This window comes from Mesocricetus auratus, unplaced genomic scaffold (genome assembly GCF_017639785.1).
Source record: "Mesocricetus auratus isolate SY011 unplaced genomic scaffold, BCM_Maur_2.0 Super-Scaffold_100008, whole genome shotgun sequence".
Classification (NCBI taxonomy): domain Eukaryota; kingdom Metazoa; phylum Chordata; class Mammalia; order Rodentia; family Cricetidae; genus Mesocricetus; species Mesocricetus auratus.
The window spans coordinates 86,332,240-86,350,431 of NW_024429192.1; the positions used below are offsets into that span (position 1 = coordinate 86,332,240).

The following is an 18,192-nucleotide window of genomic DNA, read 5'->3' on the forward strand; positions in this document are numbered from 1 at the left end:
GCCCCTGGTGCAGTGCAATGGAGGCTGTGATGAGCTGAGCATTCTCAGTACAGCTTTGTGAATAACGATAAAGTTTCTTTTTTAATTAATTTATTTTTTATGTGCATTGGTGTTTTGCCTGCATGTATGTTTGTGTAAGGGTATCAGATCTTGGAATTATAGACATTTGTTAGCTGCCAAGTGGGTGCTGGGAATTGAACCCAGCTCCTCTGGAAAAGCAGCCAGTGCTCTTAACCACTGAGCCATCTCTCCAACTCCCAAACTATGAAATTTCTTAAGGAGAGGCATTTCTTCATCCCAGTAAAAGCAATGGGAAAGGCTGAGGTGTGGCTCAGTGGTAGACCATTTACCTATTATCCACAGGGCCCCAAGTTCCAGCTTCAACCACACTAACACCCACACCCACAAGAAATGATAAAGCTGATTTTTTATAGATTTTATTTAATTTTATTTCATGTGCTTTGGTTTTATCTGCATTCACATCTGTGTGAGGATGTTGGATCCCCTGGAGCTGTAACTTACAGACAGTTATGAGCTGTCATGTGGGTGCTGGGAATTGAACCTGGGTCCTCTGGAAGAGCAGCCAGTGTTCTTAACCACTAGGCCATCTCTCCAGCTCGATAAAGCTGACTTTTAAGATAGCATGATGATTTACTCTTGTAATCCATCAGCATTCATTGAATGAGGCTGAGGCAGGAATATCACCTTGACTTCAAGGCCAGACTTGACTACATAGTGAACTGAGTTGAGGGTCAGCCTGGGCTACAGTGTGGAGAGCCTGTCTCAGAAGACAAAGGGAGGTACTGGAGAGACTGTTCAGCGGTTAAGAGCACTGGCTGCTCTCACACAGGACCTGGGTTCCATTCGCAGCACCCACGGCAGCTCTTAACTGTAACTTCAGTTTCAGGAGATCTGACACCCTCTTTTGGCCTCCACAGGTACTGCATGCATATAGTACACAGACATACCCATAGGCAAAACACTCATACATAAATTTTGAATTGAAAAAAAAAAAGGTGGGGAGGGGTGCCAGATGGCGGCCTACAGTCGCGGCACTTGGGAGGTGTAAGCAGGAGGACTTGAATTCTATCCTCAGCTAGCAAAATTGGCAACACCCTGGGACCTGAGACCTTGTAAAAACAAACAAACAAAAACAAACCACAAAGCCTAATAAATAAATAAAGTAGATGCTGGTTCCATGTTGATAAATCAAGTTTGACATAATGTAGGGAATTTGGTCAGAACTCTTTTTCTATTTCATAAAAACATGACTTGTCTAAAGGTTTTGAAAATGAGCTGTACTGCAGTACTGTAGTATATTTCTCATGACTTCATTCTCAACACTTCTACTACAGAAGAGCAATATCGATGCTATGACTGCACATTACAAGTAAGAAACTGAGGAACAGACAGGCAAAGTAACTTGTCCAAGGGCGCATAGCTTACTAGAAGCCAGACTGGGATTCAAACTTCAGCCATCACATGCTAGAGAAACATTCCACCCTGAGCCACATTCCCAGCCCTGAAGACATTTTTGCTTACAACAGCTTCAGGGAGGAGAGTAAATGACTAGGCTGTGGCCAAGGAGGCTGCTAAATAGCCTACAGGGTTCAAACAGCTCTTTACGCCTACCCACAGTCAGTGATGTGGGGGCTAAAGAGCCTGGAGCTGAGGAACCGGTGCCCACACGCCTTGCCTTGATCTGGAACCTAGGAGAGTCAGGTGAGCTTGCTCCTCTGGGAATGGAGATATTGCTGCCTGTTCTTGGGCTCCTTCCTTTCAGCTAATTAGCGCATTTACAGAGTGTCTGGGCTCACGGGCTCCTTCTCCATCAGTCTTTCTAAAATGCTGCTCTGACAAGCTGAGTGAACGATTTAGCAAAAAGAGGCTTTCTGCCCATGGCCGTGTTGAAGAGGCCGGCTATAGGGAGGCGTGGGAGAGTGGAGCGTGCTGATGATAAGGCGGGGCTTTTGATCTGGGTCCCACTCCCTGATTACTTTAAAGGTATTGAGGTGTGTGCATGGAGGGGGGGCACTTGTAACAGTCTGCACAGTTGGCAAATCTAAAACGAGACTTAAGTCACATACCTGCCATGAGGAACGGAAGGTCTGCCCCCGCCCCTCCCTACCTATAGGGCCTCTCTCCTGTGAATCAGATGTTTGTTTTTGAATTCCAGCTTTGAAAGGCTGTCCCCATTGTGCCCAGCAGCAGGCACTCTGAACCCCATGGGTCTCCTCACAGAGCAAGCTAAACACAGACGCTTCCAGTGGTAGCCTGGGACACATAGGGTGTGCACAGAAAAGCCATGTTGGGGCCGAGTTGGAGCGCTGGGCAGAACTCTGGAAGGAGTCCCTGCCTGCTCCTTCTTTATCTTCCTAGTGTCAGTCTGGGAGGAGAAACCTTCCCCCGGGGTAAGTCCTGCAATCCACCAAAGACTTTTTATTATTTGAAATGCATAATGGACAGTTTGTTAGTATTCAGGCATCTGTACTGCCCTGCCCTTAGGGTCCTGACAGGACACACCCTCAGCTGCAGCCACTAAGAGCATCACCTGTGCACATTCGCTGCATTCCCTTTTAAAAGGTGGGCCTCGCCTACCTCCCATCTCTCTTCTCTCTCTCTCTCTCTCTCTCTCTCTCTCTCTCTCTCTCTCTCTCTCTCTCTCTCTCTCCCTCTCTCCCTCTCTCCCTCTCTCCCTCTCTCCCTCTCTCCCTCTCCCTCTCTCCCTCTCCCTCTTTTTCTCTTCTACCACTCTTGTCCCCAAGGACCGGCCTCTGCCCACCTCTCCGCCTCCCTCTTCCGCCCCTTCTCTCTCCTCTCCCAATAAACCTCCCATGTGAGTCCGGTCGTAGGGTGTGACTTCTCTTTGTGGCTTTTTTTTATATTACAACACAATTGTCCCATATGAGATGTCCAGGCAAGCTTACCACAAGTACATTTAAATTGTTTGGACCTCAGGTTTTACGAGGGGGTTGGCTCATGATTGAATATAGTGCTTTGCAGAGGTTTGACAAGAGCTCTAGCACCAAGCAACAGTCCCAGCCCTAAGAACAACTGTGGGATACACTGGAGTGCCCAGGGCAGATTTGCCATGAAGCTGTTAAATACCAAGTTCAGACCATGCACTGCATGGCCATTCAGAGGCACGTGCAGAGGCCCAGCCTCGGGTTCATATGACCATCTATCAATTCTTTATTGGTGGGATTGTTAAAAAACTATGTGTTTGAATGTTTTGCCTGAATAGACATCTGTGCACCATGTACCTGGTACCCATGAAGTCAAAAGAGGGCATCAGCTCCCCTGGAATTGGAATTATGGGTGGCTGTGAGCCACCATGTGCATGCTGGGAATCAAACCGGAATCTCCACAAGAATAGCAAGTACTCTCTACACCACTGAGTCCTCTCTCTAGCCCCTGGAGCCTGTCCAAGAACTCACTCTGTAGACCAGGCTGGCCCCAAACTCACAGAGATGCACCTGCCTCTGCCTCCCGGGTGCTAGGATTAAAGGGGAGCAGCACCCCCACCCAGAGGGATTCTTAATAGCTTAAGATGGATGTCTCTTTTCTCCCGCTTCCTAGCTGTCCATCTGTCGAGCAGTCCTCCTCGGCAATGATGCTCTAACCAAGCACCTGGGGCCGACAAACTGTGGACAGAACCCGCTGACAGTGAGGTGCTTTGTGCTCTTACTGTGGCCATGGACAGGCATCTGATGCAGAGGCTGACCAAGCAGAAGACACTGAAGTCATGTGCCAAACACGTGTGGACACATGTCCACAGCCCTGGACCTGAGCACTCTCACAGCACACAGATCCTTCTGTGAAGACAATAACGAGAAAAGCAGCGGCTGTTCTTATTGTGGATATTGTGGACTCATCCGTGAGTCCAAGTCAGAAGCCAAAGGAAACAGCAGATCGTTCTGGCCGTGACAAAGCTGGTTACGCACTGGGGGATGGTGAGTGGCCAGCGTGGCAGGCACCCACTCACTGCACAGGGCTGCAGCTCAGTCCTACCTGCCTGGGTACACAGCGCCCCCTCAGAATGACATACTTCTGCTTCCAGCCCCAGAGTGCTTCTATCTCAGTCACACAAGTTCTATCTTTATCATAACTAATCCAGATGGGTTGCTATGGGGATTTGTTTTGTTTTGTTGACACACCTGATTTTCAGGCATCCCAGGCCAGCCTCAAACTGGCTAAGGCTGACACTGAATTCCTCATTCTCTTTTTGTTGTTGTTTGGTTGTGGTTTTTTGTTTTGTTTTTTAGGGTGTTTGTTTTGCTTTTGTTTTTAAGACATGATTTCACTGTGTGGCCCTGGCTGGCTTGGAACTACCTACATAGATCAAACTGGTCTTGAGGTTACAGAAGTCTTCTTGCCTCTGCCTCCAGAGTGCTTGATTAAAAGTTGTTGGACACCTTGCCTGGCTGACCCCTGGTCCTCTTGCCTCTGATTCCCAAGCACTAGGGTTACACCCATTAGCCATCACGCCAGGCTTTGCTTTCCTAGATCATCTTTTGGTGTGCTTCAACTTACCAAGGGAATACAGCGTATAGGTTAGTTCAGTGAACTCTGCTTCACTTTCCATAGTATGTTAACTTTCACCAGAATCTTCCTTCATGTTGTTCATCCTCTCATTAATCTGGTGATGGGCAACTAAAATGAAACGTTGGCCAGGGATGGTGGTGCATGCCTGTAATCCCAGCACTTGGGAAGTGGAGTCAGGAGGATTAGGAGTTACACAGAGACCAGCCTGGGTTATGTGAGACTCCAAAAAAGGAACAACAGCAACAACAAAACAACCCAAAATCAACACAAATGAATCATGACTCCAGTTCTGCACACCCACCAGCAATTAGAGTCTCGATGCTTCGATATTATCTCGGAACCCTATGGCAGCTCTAAGAGAATGTGTGTGGCTGGACTGGTTAGTTTTATGTCAGCTTGACACAGGCCAAGGTCATCTGGAGTGAGGAAAACTCAGTTGAGAAAATACCCCCATCAGATTGCCCTATAGGCCAGCCTTTGGAGGGTTTTCTTGATTAATGATTGATGGGGGAAGACCTAGCTCACTGTGGGTTGGGCCATCCCTGGGCTGGAGGTCCTGGGTTCTATAAGAAAACAGGCTGAGCAAGCTATGGGGAGCAGGCTAGTGAGCACTTTTTCTCCATGTCAGGTCCTGCCTCCAGGTTCCTGCCCCAACTTCCCTCAGTGATGGTGTGACCAGAGAGTTGTAAACTGAAATAATTCCTTTTCCCTACAAGTAGGTTTGATCATGGTGTTGTATCCAAGCAACTGAACACGTACTAAGGCAGACTACTTTTATTAATGCCAATCAATCTTAAAACAACAGATTGAATTGAAACCCATTCTTGTGTGGCAAATCCCTTTAATCCCAGCACTTGGGAGGCAGAGGCAGTCGAATCTCTGTGAATTTGAGGTCAGCCTGGTCTACAGAGTGAGTTCCAGGACAGCCAGGACTACTCTGAGAAACCCTGTCTCAAAAAAAAAAAAAAAAAAACACCCATTCTTGTAAAACTATATCTCAGACTTTTGGAGAACTTAAGACATATGGAATTTTACTGCATTTGTTGAACAACAAACAGAGCTCATGAATAACTGATTTTTATAAGTTCCTTTGTTGAGTACGAACCCAAAATTAAGGGAATTAGTGCCTTGCAAAAGTATTCTTATGGGATCACAGACTCACTGAATCAACCAGGTAGGCAACAATATGGTCTCACTGTGCAGCCCTGGCTGTCCTGGGAGTTGCTCTGTGGACAGGGCTAGCCTCCAACTCACAGAGATCATCCCGCACAAGACTGAATCTTTATTGCACTCTATTTGGGGGAGAAAAAAAATTTTTTTTTTTTTTTTGGTTTTTCGAGACAGGGTTTATCTGTGGCTTTGGAGGCCATCCTGGAACTTGCTTGGTAGTCCAGGCTGGTCTCGAATTTACAGAGATCCGACTGCCTCTGCCTCCCGAGTGCTGGGATTAAAGGCGTGCGCCACCAACGCCCGGCTTAAAAAAAAAAAAAGGCTTTTTACACTATGTGAAAAATAGAACTCTGACATTTTGATTTTTTTTTCTTTCTGCTAAGGCCCTTTCTCTGCATTTTATCCACTCCCTCCAACCAAACTTTGCCATTTTTCATCCTGCCCAAAATTGCCACTTCTATACTGAAAACACCAAGGAACACTACCCAACCCAGAGAAGGAGAAAGAAACGTCTACATCCAAAGGTTGAGCAAGAAAACCGCCTGGCAGGCAGCGTCTGGCCTTATCAACCACAGGATTTCGGTGTCATGAAAACTCCACAAATGCCCGCACAGGCTCACGTGCCTCCTCCCACCCTCTCGCTCCTCGGGAACTCCTGGCGCTAACTTCCCAAGGCACAGAACATCTGGCATTCCATGAGTTTTAACCCAGAACTTCTCTGAGGTCCATCGTCCCAGCGCTGGAACTGGTTTCTGGCTCCCAGGTGCAAACACGGCCCTGGCTACCCCGGGTCTGGAAAAGCAGGCTGTAAAGGCAAGTTTGCAAATACTGGAAAAGAAAGCAAGTCATGAGGGGGTGTGTGCGGGCTCTTCCATCTCCTTTCAAAAACACTTAGCCAGAATAAGTCACCCACCCACCCCGAATACCTTCTATTGCAATCCTTCCTGCAGTCCCGGCCTCTTTAAAACCTGCATTTTTCTCCCTGGGAGAAAGCATTAGTTAATGATTGCCAGCCGACTTCTCTGGCTGGCAGGCCATGTGACCTAGACACGTGACTCGGAGCTGGCTGGGATGGTTTCTCCTGTTTGAATAAGCTCCGGCTTATTATTGCAGTTACAAGTCTGTGGAAGCTGCGGATGCAACGTGATTCCCTGGCGGTTACACAACGCTGGAGAGCCGTGCTCGCCACTGCCAGCCGCTCCAGGGCTGACTTCTGAAGAAACAGAAAACAAACAGGTCTTGGTGTTTTCCAAAGTAAGAGTCTGTTTTCCCCTTTGGAAAAATGCATCTTGGCAAAAGGCAAGGCCCAGCCTGGCCAAATTGTTCTAGTCCTTTTGGAGCAAGAAAGATAAACTGTGCAACAGGCGAAGAAGAGAGCAGATCGGGGTCGATTTTACCACACTCTCCTCTCTCCCTGGAAACTCCTCAAAATATGGGCTTTTCACGTTTATAAAAAGTCTCCACTGCCGGGCAGTGGTGGCGCACCCCTTTAATTCCAGCACTCCTAGGAGCACAGGCAGACAGAGCTTTGTGAGAGTTTGAGGCCAGCCAAGGCTACATAGCAAATTCTCAGCCAACCAATGCTACACTGTGAGAACCTGTCCTCTGACCCCCTTCCCAGCAAAGTACGGGAGGTTGAGGTTCTTCTGATTTAGCAGTGAAGAGTGTTTGACTTCCGAATGTGCGAGGTCCTGGGTTCAACCCCCAGAACCAAAAACAAAACAAACCCTACAATTATTTTTTAAATTTAAACTGCAAATAACAAGTTTCTTTGTGGTTCCTCCCTCCTTTAATTTGTCAAATATTAATAGTTGAATTTTTATTTTCAGCATATCCTTTAAAGGATCGAATAGATGGTCTCTAAAAGGGAAAGCTGGAAGAACCTTCTCAGGTTAAATTATATGCATGCATGTGTGTTATGGTGAAAGCTTCACCCCAGCCCCTGGTATCCATATACCCAGAGAGTCTGGAGTGTTCTGATGGAAGTTCCACTCAAGCCCCCTCCCCATCTCTCTCCAAACCCTGCTGTATCTCAGAAAGCCTGCCACATGGTGACCCTTCCCCCAGAGATGCTCAAGACCACTCCCACGGGGTATATAAGCTGTTCCCCAGAGAACAGATTTTTCTTTTTCTTTTTTTTTAATTTATGTGCATTGGTGTTTTTTCATGGATGTCAGGTCCCCTGGAACTGGAGCTACAGACAGTGTGGGCTGCCTGCCATGTGGGTGCTGGGAATCGAACCCAGGTCTTCTGGAAGAGCAGTCAATGCTCTAAAGCACTGAGCCATCTATCTCCTCAGCCCCTCAGGTTTTTCTGGTCTCCCTTTCCTGTCTCCTCTCTGGGTTACTGGAAGGCCATCCAGGAGTGTTGTATTAATTAAACATGGACTTTTTTCTAGTTTATTTTGATTTGGTCTGATTTGGATTGCTGCATCAGTGGAGAGGTTTATCGGGGTATAGAAACTTTTCAATATGTATGAAAATATGTGCAGGTTTGCCTCTAGGGGGTCTCTCCTCCCCTAAGATGTCATCTTTACTGTGTGCTTGCTAGAACTGTCCAAATCCCATGCCAATGGAAACCTGCAATGTTTACCTTTCTCCTGCCTCTGCTGTGGTGACATTTACAAGAGAGAGGTGGGGAAAAAAAAAACCCACATGGGCTATCTCTAGCCTGGACTGAGCAAGAGATGAGACTGCAGAGGGAGGTCCCATAGTTGTCCCTTCCTGTGAGGAGGCTCTTCTCCAGGCCAGGCCAAGAAGTTCTCAGTGGTGGAGTCAGTCATTCATTCTACAACCTGCTAGGTGTTCTTGCAGAGGCCTGGGAGGCAGGAGTGAACAGGCCAGAGACAGACAGACAGACAGACAGAGCCTTGTCCCCCTGAGGCTTTACTCCAGTCATCTCCAGAGCCCAGCCTAGCCTGGCATTGCCAGGGATCCTGCTTTACTGCCAGCTGACTCAGTGTGTGGTGGTTTGAACAAGAATGTCCCCCACAGGTTCCCGTATTTGTCATGGACTGTTTGGGAAGTGCAGCCTTGATGCAGTATGTCACTCTTGAGCGGGCTTTCAGGAACCTATTTCCCATACTGGGTTGTGTCACTCAGCCTTAATACAAGCAGAGGTGCTTAGTCCTACCTCGACTGGACATGCCATGCTTTGTTGACATCCATGGGAGGCCTGCCCCTTTCTGGACAGAAACAGAGGAGGAGGGAATTGGAAGAGGGGGAGCGGACATGAGGAGAAGGGGAAACTGCAGTCGGGATGTAAAATAAATGAAAATAAATAAATAAAAAGTCCATGTCCCATTTCCAGTTCTCTCTCCCTGCTTTGTGCTGTGGTTGAGGATGTGAGCCTCAGGTCCTGTTCATGTAGCCACACCTCTGTTCTTATCCCTCTGGAACCCTACGGCCAAAACAACTTTTTCTTCTATAGTATTTTACCACAGCAACAGAAAACTAATACACACGAGAAACAAGAATCCAATCTTTGCTGGAAGACCAACAGGTGTGACTTTGTTTCTTAGGGACCCTTCAAGCCAGCCTCAAGGGGCTCTCACTCACTCTGACTTACAAGGGTCTGGTTGCTATTGGCAGCTGGACTGAAAGAAGAACAGGTCTACTGTAGAGTGAACGTGCTCCAAACTTGAGAGTCCAATGGAGTATCCTCATCCCTGCCTCTCCACAGCCAACCTGCAAGGCACCTTCGGAGCTGGCCTACCCAAAGTTCCTAGGAATCAGGTGTGTTTGAGGTGATGCCAACACCACTTATACTTACTGCTGAGGGGTGTGTGCTATGTATGGAGGCTTCCTTGATTTCACAGGACTGAACACCAACCTTCGGGAGACACATTCTCACAGTCAAACTACAGTAGAGCATATACTCAAAGTAAACAGTCTCAAGCAAATGTCTGGACCCTCATGATCTTTGCATTATTCACATGATTTCAATCCTCCATCCATCCATGAGTGGCGAAACAAGGTGTGGTTTGTAAATGCAATGGACTAATAAACAAACTATCCAACCTTGTGGTGATTAGAGTGAGAATAGGCTCAGATATTTGAATGCGTGGTCCACAGCTGGGGTGCTGTTTGGGAAGGTGTTGCAGGGGCTGCCGGAGGAGGTATGTGTCACTGAGGGTGGACTTTCTGAGTTTGTAGGCTCGCCCTGCTTACCCAGTTCCCTCTCTCTGCTTCCCGCTTATAGTTGAAGGCCTCTCAGCTTTCTGCTCCCACCACCACGCACGCCACCTGCTGCCATGCCTACTCACCATGATGGACTCTTGTTTTTCTGGAACCATAAACAAAAAACAAAAACAAAGAACAAACAAAAAACCCATCTCTTTCTTCCATAAGTTGCCTTTGGTTTCAGTTTTTTAGCACAGTAACAGAAAGGTAACTAATACAAGCCTCAAGAAGGAAGGAAATTCTGGCATAGCCTAGAAGAACCTGGAAGATACTATGCTAAGTGAATTGAACCAATCACTACTCCATGGTTATTATAAAATTCTCCTTCTAGGGGGTGGCCTAGAGGAGTTCAGTCCATCAGATAGAAGCGGAATGTGGTTCCTGAGGGCTTAAGGAGGGGAAAACAAGGAGAGAGAAGTTGGTGCTTGGTAAGTAGGAAGCTTCCTTCATGGGAAAGATGAAAAGGCCCTGGAGATCATGTGAATACAGTGGTCAGAGAATAGTGTACATGTCCTTGATGCCACTCAACTGCTCACATAAAATATTAACATGCTAAGTTTTATACTGTCACTATCCCATCATGATAAAAGATGGGTAGAATTACTAGCCTCTGGTACCCTCAAACAGCCTGTTTAGGAATGATGGGTTCTTTGATCCCATGATGCCATCTTCTTGTTCTTTTGCTTCGGTGGGTGCATCCTCCACAGCCCTCAGCCTTTGGACCATTGGACAGATTTGCTAGCAAGAAAAACAGGGGTGTATAAGAGAGAAGATACAAGATCAACCCCAACTATGAACTGACTCTGCTGCCACCATCAGGAAGGGGCCATCGGGTTGAGATGAACTGGTTTTGGCCTGCACGTGTATGGTTTCCCTCACCTTTTCATGGATTTTACAGAAGGTCATGGAAAATTCCTGAAGGAGAGTGACATGGGGGTTGGGCTGGAAGAATGTGAGGAAGAGTCAAGGAAGCATAGGAGGAAAGGTAAGACAGCAAGCCTCAAATGTTCCATAGGCCTCCTTGGAAGACGTTAAATTAGGGGTTAGGATGGCCTCAGAGTACTGTCCATCTTAATGGCTGTCAGTCTCCATGGCTCATTCGTACACTAGAAAGCAAGTCAGATACGGGAGGCTTCTATCGTTACTATCCAACACATCTATCCCCAGCTTCTGCCTTCCTCAGGGGTCAGCTTGGCACACATACTGACACACCTGGGAAGGGGGAACCTCGACTGAGGAGTTGCCTCCATTAGATGGCCCTGTGGGCATGTCTGTGCGGCATTTTTAATGATTGCTGTTTAACATAGGAGGGCCCAGCTCGCTGTGTCACCCCTAGGCAGCTGGGCCTGGTTCACATAGCTAAACAAGCTAGAGGAAGAAAGCATAGCAGTGCTCCTCCATAGTCTCTGCTTCAGATCTTGCCTTCAGGTTCCTGCCCTGGCTTCCCTCCATTGTTGTGGAATATTCGTTTACATGTGTGAAGATATGTCACTGTGATTGGTTTAATGAAAAGCTAAATGGCCAATATCCAGGTAGGACACTGGGAAGAAGGGTGACCCCAAGAGTCATCAGACAGACATGAAAGAAGCAGGAATGCACTTGGACAAGACAGAGTAAAGGAAATAAAGCCACGAGAAAGAAAGTAAATGAATAGAAATGGGTTAATTTAAGTTATAAGAGCTAGTTAGGAACAAGCCTGAGCTATTGACTAAGCTTTCATGATTAATAAGAAGTCTCCATGTGGTTATTTGGGAGCTGGCAGGTGGAACAGAAAAGCCTAACTGTACTCCATAGTAGACTCTAACCTCTAAGCCAGTGATTCTCAGCCTTGCTAACGCCGCCACACTTTAATACAGCTCCTCATGTTGTGGTGACCCCAACCATAAAATTATTTTTGTTGCTACTTCCGAACTAATTTTGCTACTGTTATGAATGGTAATGTAAATATCTGTGTTTTCCGATGGTCTTAATTGTGACCCACAGGTTGAAATCGACTGCTCAAAGTGAAACCAGCCCTTTTCTTCCCAGGTGGCTTTCAGTCATGGTGTTTGTCCCAGTCACGGAAAGCAGATAGGACACCAGGTCAAAGCTCTGCTGACGCTGAGCTCACAGTGAAGAGACCTAACGGATGACAAAGCCATAAACAGAGCAGCATCTAAGCCCTGGCTACCATGGTGTCCAGAAGCATGCTCTTGTAACTCCATGCTTGGCCGGTGACAAGTGGATCCCATGCTGGCTCTATTGTTATGATGATGCTGGAACACATCCCCACATTGGGAGCTTCTGGTGTAAAGCGCACATTTATACTTAGGCTAGTTCAAGCCATGGCTTTCTAGAAATTTCCAGGCTGCCTATGACACCCTTTGAAGAGCTCACCATGGACAGGCTATTCTGCCTTAACTATAAAGCTTTCCCGAGTTTCCATCTCTTGGGATGTGCAGGGCTAGTGGCATGAGCAACCAATACAAGCCCGGCTTGTGGCACTCAGCCCCACTTGTAAGTGCACGTCCACAACTGAGTGTAAAAGACTGGGCTGAATGACAACAGGAAGGAGAAAACTGGGAATTGGGCTGGGCCAAGCCATTATGGAGAGAGGGGGCTGCGAGGCAAGGAACCCCGATTCAGGACAGATGGCCAAAAATGACACTCTAGATGAATTTCTCCAGGGTCAGGTCAGGGACAGCGTGCCCTGGGGCTGACCCAGGGGGAGTCTGAGGGCAGACACCACAGCTCATGGCCTGTCCTGCCTCTGAAGCTTCAGATGGCTGCTTACATACATACATTTGTTTAGAACCCAGAAAGAAGCAAGTCATCTCTCCCCCAAACAGGATATAAAGCTCTACATTGAGGGCTTGGCAAGGGTTTTTTTTTGGGGGGGGTGTTAGGGTGAGGGGCACTATGGAGACTGATACAGATAAGAGAATGCCAGGAGGAGAGCTGGAGGCCTCATGCTGTGAATAGATCTATTCAGCCTGACAGGGAGACAACTCCAGAGCCTGCTTCAAAACAGGCCTGTCCTTGAACAAACCTATAGTGCCAATTTGCTTTCTTTTTTCTTTTCTTTTCTTTTCTTTTCTTTTTTTTTTTTTTTGTGCTTTGCTTTTTATTTTCCTCGAGACAGGGTTTCTCTGTGCAGTCCTGGCTGTCCTGGAACTTTGTGGACCAGGCTGGCCTCGAACTCACAGAGATCCACCTGTCTCTGCCTCTTGAGTGCTGGGCCACCACTGGTAGATCCTGGGCCTTCAAGCTTCCAACAGACAGCATGATTGGGCACCTAGCAAGCTGTGACAGAACCGGTAAATGCAACACCTTCCACAGCTGGCCTGGCCCTGCTCTTGACACCAAGGGTGAAGAGTTGCATTCCTGCTCCAACTTGCCCCCCATGAGCCTTCCAAGCTGCTTTCCTTCAGTCGGGGCCAACATAAACTGAGGGTGTTTGCACCACTTGGTTGGGACACTCGAAACCTACAGAGCTGCCAGAGACACTCACGGCATTGGAAAAATGAAGAGCTTGGAGAGTCTGAGATGGGCTGGGCAAGTGACCCCAGCCACCGCCTCCCACATGGATTTGGGGTGCCTCCAGCTGGGCTGATCCTAAGCTTCAGTATTCAAGATCTCTTTCGACTTGAATTGTTTCCTTAAGTAGGCTCACCTGCCAAAAAGACATAGTCATTCATTCCACAAAATATGGATGCCTCCACTTGTGGGCAGAAGGAATGAACTCAGCTGTATGAAAGAGACAAGGCCTTGTGAGAGGCCGCCCCAGCAGTGCAGTGCGGAGGGTGTGATGGGGTGCCCGGGGTGTCATGGAAGGAGTGTGTCAGTCAGTAGATACTATCGGGGCTAGCTTCTTCCTGGAAGGAGGCAGGAGATGCAAACCAGAAGCCGAAGTGAGAAAAGACATCTGGGATGAGATAAGGCCTTTTTTTTTTTTGAGACAGGGTTTTTCTGTGAAACAGTCCTAGCTGTCCTAGCACTCACTCTGTAGACCAGGCTGGCCTCAAACTCACAGATACCCACCTGCCTCTGCCTCCCAAGCGCTGGGATTAAAGGCGTGCGCCACCACCTCCAGGCCATCTTTTATTTTCCAATAGTGGGGATGAAACCCTTGCCCATTCTAGGTGAGTGTTCTGTCTCTGACTGGAAGCCCAGGCCTATCCACATGGAGGAAAGGTCTAGAAGTCTAGAGCACATGAAATATCTCTTACCGTGAACAATGTCAGAGAATGCTCCCTGTGGCCTGAGGTTTAGCCACACATTGTTGTTGCGTTGCCAGATCTCAGAGTCACAGCATAACACACAGGAACCCAGGCCTTGGCAGCCTATGAGGCAGCTACCACTCACCTTTCACCCTACTAGAAGTGACAGGGAGCTTGCTACCTGGGATGGATGCTGGGCAGAGAATGTCAGTGAGGCAAGACTGTAGACTGACTGGGATTGATCCAAAGGGCCTCCAAGGCCCTGTCAACAGGTCCTCACATGTCCTACAAGCACAGAACTGTTAGAGAGTGGCTGTGTTTTACACTTGATGCAAAACATGGTCCTGCTTAACCCTGAATGCATGTAACTCAAAGTGTTGATTTGCTAACCAGTCTACCCACCCCCACACTCTTGTGATTCTCTTCTTGCTTTGTAAACAAAGGCATCTTGCTATGTAGTCTAGTCTGGCCTCCAGTTCATGGACTTCCTGTCATGGTTGCCCGCCCTCCCCCCCCCCAGCACAATCCAGCAGCGGGCTTTCTTTTTCTTTGTTGTTTCAGGCCTGATCTTATTACATTAGCCCAGGCTAGCCTTAACTGCGCCATCTGCCTACCTCAGCCTGTCAAGTGCTGCTTTACTCTTAGGCTTTGCCATTGCCTGTCTAAGCTTAGCTGAGGTTAGACTCCCAGGTGAAGAGGTAATTTGTCAAGGTGGAAGCTGTGCCTCAGCTTTTCCTTCACTCCCTTTCCAGGCCCTGCCCCTCAGAAAGTCCACCAAGCAGCAGCTCCTCCCCCCTGAGAAGCTCAATACCACGCCTACAGGTATTTAAGAGCTGGTCCATAGACCTGCCATGTGATATCTCTCCTGCCTTCCCGAGAGTCACCCGGGAGTAGCTTCGCTCTGCTTTGCTCTCTTTATTAAATCTGGGTTTATTAATTCAGCTGGATTTGGATTATTGCATCGGCAGAGGATACCCAATAACTGGGGATCCAATACTTAACAGTAATGTGTAAAATGTTTAAGGAAGAAACTTGACTTTCTAGTCACCCCTCCAAGATACACGTGCCACGCCACCCCACACTGCACTTCCCAAAACAGCCGTGAGTAAAATGCTTCCTAAGAGGCCATAGTGGGGGTGCAATTGAGCTTCAGTGAGCATCAATTGAAAAAAAAGTGGGAAACATCCATCACCTCAATTCAAATGGGGGAGAGGAGGTCAGATCACAGTGGGGTGCCAGATTTGACCAAGCAGGACTCCTCTTCATGATGCATGGGACCTAACCATTTCCAAGCCAGGTCTTTATAGAGAGACCTAGTCTAGGACCCCAGGAGCCATCTACCTCCTAAGCCAGAGGTAACAAGTGTGAAAGTAGAAACAGCTGAAAAACTATGCAGTTCTCACAGTGCTGTGGGGGCATCAAGAACAGGGGCTGTTGAAACTGTTGGGATTCTGCAAATGCTAGCTAGCTCTTTTCACTGCTGTGCCTGTGGGTGGCATTCCCAACCTCTCAGAGCCTCCATTTCTCCAGCTGTAAAGTAGGGACTGCAAGCAGTATTCACCACAAGAAGTGGGGGGGGGGCTAAGAGTTATCCATAGAGATCCTTAGGACTCAGGTTGGCAGCTAGGGAGGAGCCAAGCCATGTGGACTCCTGGTCCCTGGGGTAGCGTAGCTTCAGGCTGTGTCCAAGAAACATCAGTTTGCCTTGCAAAACAGACTCTCATCCCTTGGCTTCAAGTTCTGCCTCTTAGTATGGCAACTTCAAAATACATGTTTTTAGATGAGAATGAGTGTGGATGTGTCAGCTACAGAAAAAGTCACATTTATACCAGGAAAAAAATATGGATTTCAAGAAAAAAATGGTTCCAAGAGATTCCATCCCAAACCTATTCATAATACTTTTAAGATACATTTATTTCACATGTGTGGGTGTATTGTCTGCATGTATGTCTATGCACCATGTACATGCCTGGTGCCTCAGAAGGCCAGAAGAGGCCATTGGATGCCCTGGCACTGGAGTTAAGGGTGGCTGTGAGTTGCCACATGGATGCTGGGAACTGAACACAGGTCCTCTGCAAACGCAGCAAGTGCCCTTAACCATTGAGCTTTCTCCCTAGCCCCCAAATCTATTTCATAAAGATGTCTCCCACAGAGAAACAAAAGGTACCATCATTCAAAAAAATCCCCAAAGTTACACTTTGCCAAAACTCTGTTACCAAGATGAAACAAATACTATCTTTGTAAAGACAGAAATCCTAGAGGAAATGAATAAACTAATCCAAAATACTTGATTTTTATACACCTGTGGCCTTTCAGCATGTTTAACATTTATGTGGTGTTTAGAGGCGTAAAGGTGAATCAGTTTCCCAAGCAAGAACTTCGGCTGCTGAATGATAACCATTTGATGTATCAAGCATTGCTTCTGATTTTTAATATAATTTATTTATTTATTATTATTATTTTATCTGCAATGGTGTTTCACCTGCATGTAGGTCTGTGTGAGGGTGCCATACAGTTGTGAGCTGCCATGTGAGCGCTGGAAATTGAACCGTGGGTCCTCTGGAAGGGCATCCAGTGCTCTCAACCACAGAGCCATTTCTCCAGCCCAACATGGCTTCAGATTTTAAATCTCGCCACCCTAAATTATTCTCGTCTTTGGAATGGAAGGGAAAAGACAGACAGAGCCTTGCCTGTAACTTGTTCCAGGCTCCTGGCTTTGCTGGAAGTGAGACTGTGTTTACTACCTTCAGAATCTCTCTTGCCTTGAAGCAACAGACAAGTGTGTGCTGCTCCCTCCTGAATGGGGAGCCGCAAGAACAAACAGAAGACTGGAGATTTGCTTTGAAGCTTGACATCCCTGAAGCCGAGCTTCTCCCAGGCCCGAGCTCTTAACTGAAGACAGCACCCAGCTCTTAACAGCTAACTTATTAATTCCAGGCTGTGTAAGTTTAGACTGAAGGTCACAAGTCTGGCTTTGACCTTAGTACTAATAGGAATCCCATGGGATCCTGAGTGGTCAAAGAAACGTCGTAATATTGCTAATAATTAATAATGGCAATAATGTCCTGGCTTTCTTGTTTTCCTGCTTTTTAATCCCTGAAGGCTTCAAATCACTTTGCAGACCAATTGTTTAACCCGCTGCTGACCTGTAACCGATCCGGGCACAGAATATCGCCCTGTTGTCGAGAATACAGCCACACTTGGCTTGTTTCAGCACGAAGACAGACACATACTGAAACTCAGTGTAAATTTCAGGTAGGCAGGTTATAATTACCCACTTGAAACCAAGCCAGGAAGTGAAGTTAATACCCTCCCCTTCGTGAAAAGCGCCCAGGCAACTTCTGGGCCAGAGACAGAGCTTGAATTTTCATCTCCTCAGGTTTTCAGAGCCTGGGTGCCTCTGGCATTTGGCACCAGACGGCATTCTATCCTGGGGAGGGGGGGGGAGGGCAGTGCTGCACCCTTTCGGATGTTCAACAGTCACACTAGATGCCCATACAGTGTGACAACTGAAAATGTCCCCAGACATGGCCAAATGTCTCCTGGGATGGGGGTGGGGCAAAGTCACTCCAGCAGAGAGCCGCTGGTGGCTGCATGAGGTGGCCAGGCTGGGAAAGCACTCATTACCAGACTGCTCATGCTTCGGGTTGCTCGACAGGCCAATGCTGAAAGAGGGGCACACACTGCCTGTGACATTCAGAAACTAAGGCTCATTCCCTACACACACACACACACACACAGAGAGAGAGAGAGAGAGAGAAATGCCCCCAGCATAGGTCTCCCACACCACCCTCTCCCTGGAGTATTTCTTCTGGGCTTCCAAATCCCCCACATTGGCTGTGATAGCCTCTAAGAAGAGTTCTAGGACAGACTCTCTAACCCCAGAATGCTCCTTTTTCTTCTGGTCTCCATGGCCCCTGTCTTAACAGCTGCAAGGAGGCCTCAACATGGCTGTGGTAGCACCAGGTGCAAACGTCTTTGACCACAACATGCTCTTGCCAGCGATAAACCCACAGGACTACCCCCACCCCCAACCAGGCCCTTAGCTCCTTGACGCCCACCCCACGCCTTGCCCCCTACCCCCACCCCTATCCCCC

General features: G+C 47.7%; 1 long non-coding RNA gene across 2 annotated transcripts; it reads left to right on the plus strand.

Moving 5' to 3' along the window:
• Positions 1–1,641: 1,641 nt before the first annotated feature.
• On the plus strand, positions 1,642–7,480 carry LOC121142049. 2 transcript variants are annotated; one of them, XR_005879073.1, is made up of 3 exons: positions 1,642–1,722; positions 3,580–3,953; positions 6,099–7,480. It is a non-coding gene; the product is annotated as an uncharacterized LOC121142049 (long non-coding RNA). The 2 variants fall into 2 exon arrangements; XR_005879072.1 differs by lacking the exon at positions 1,642–1,722 and having other exon boundaries at positions 2,705–3,953.
• The last annotated feature ends 10,712 nt before the right edge of the window (positions 7,481–18,192 follow it).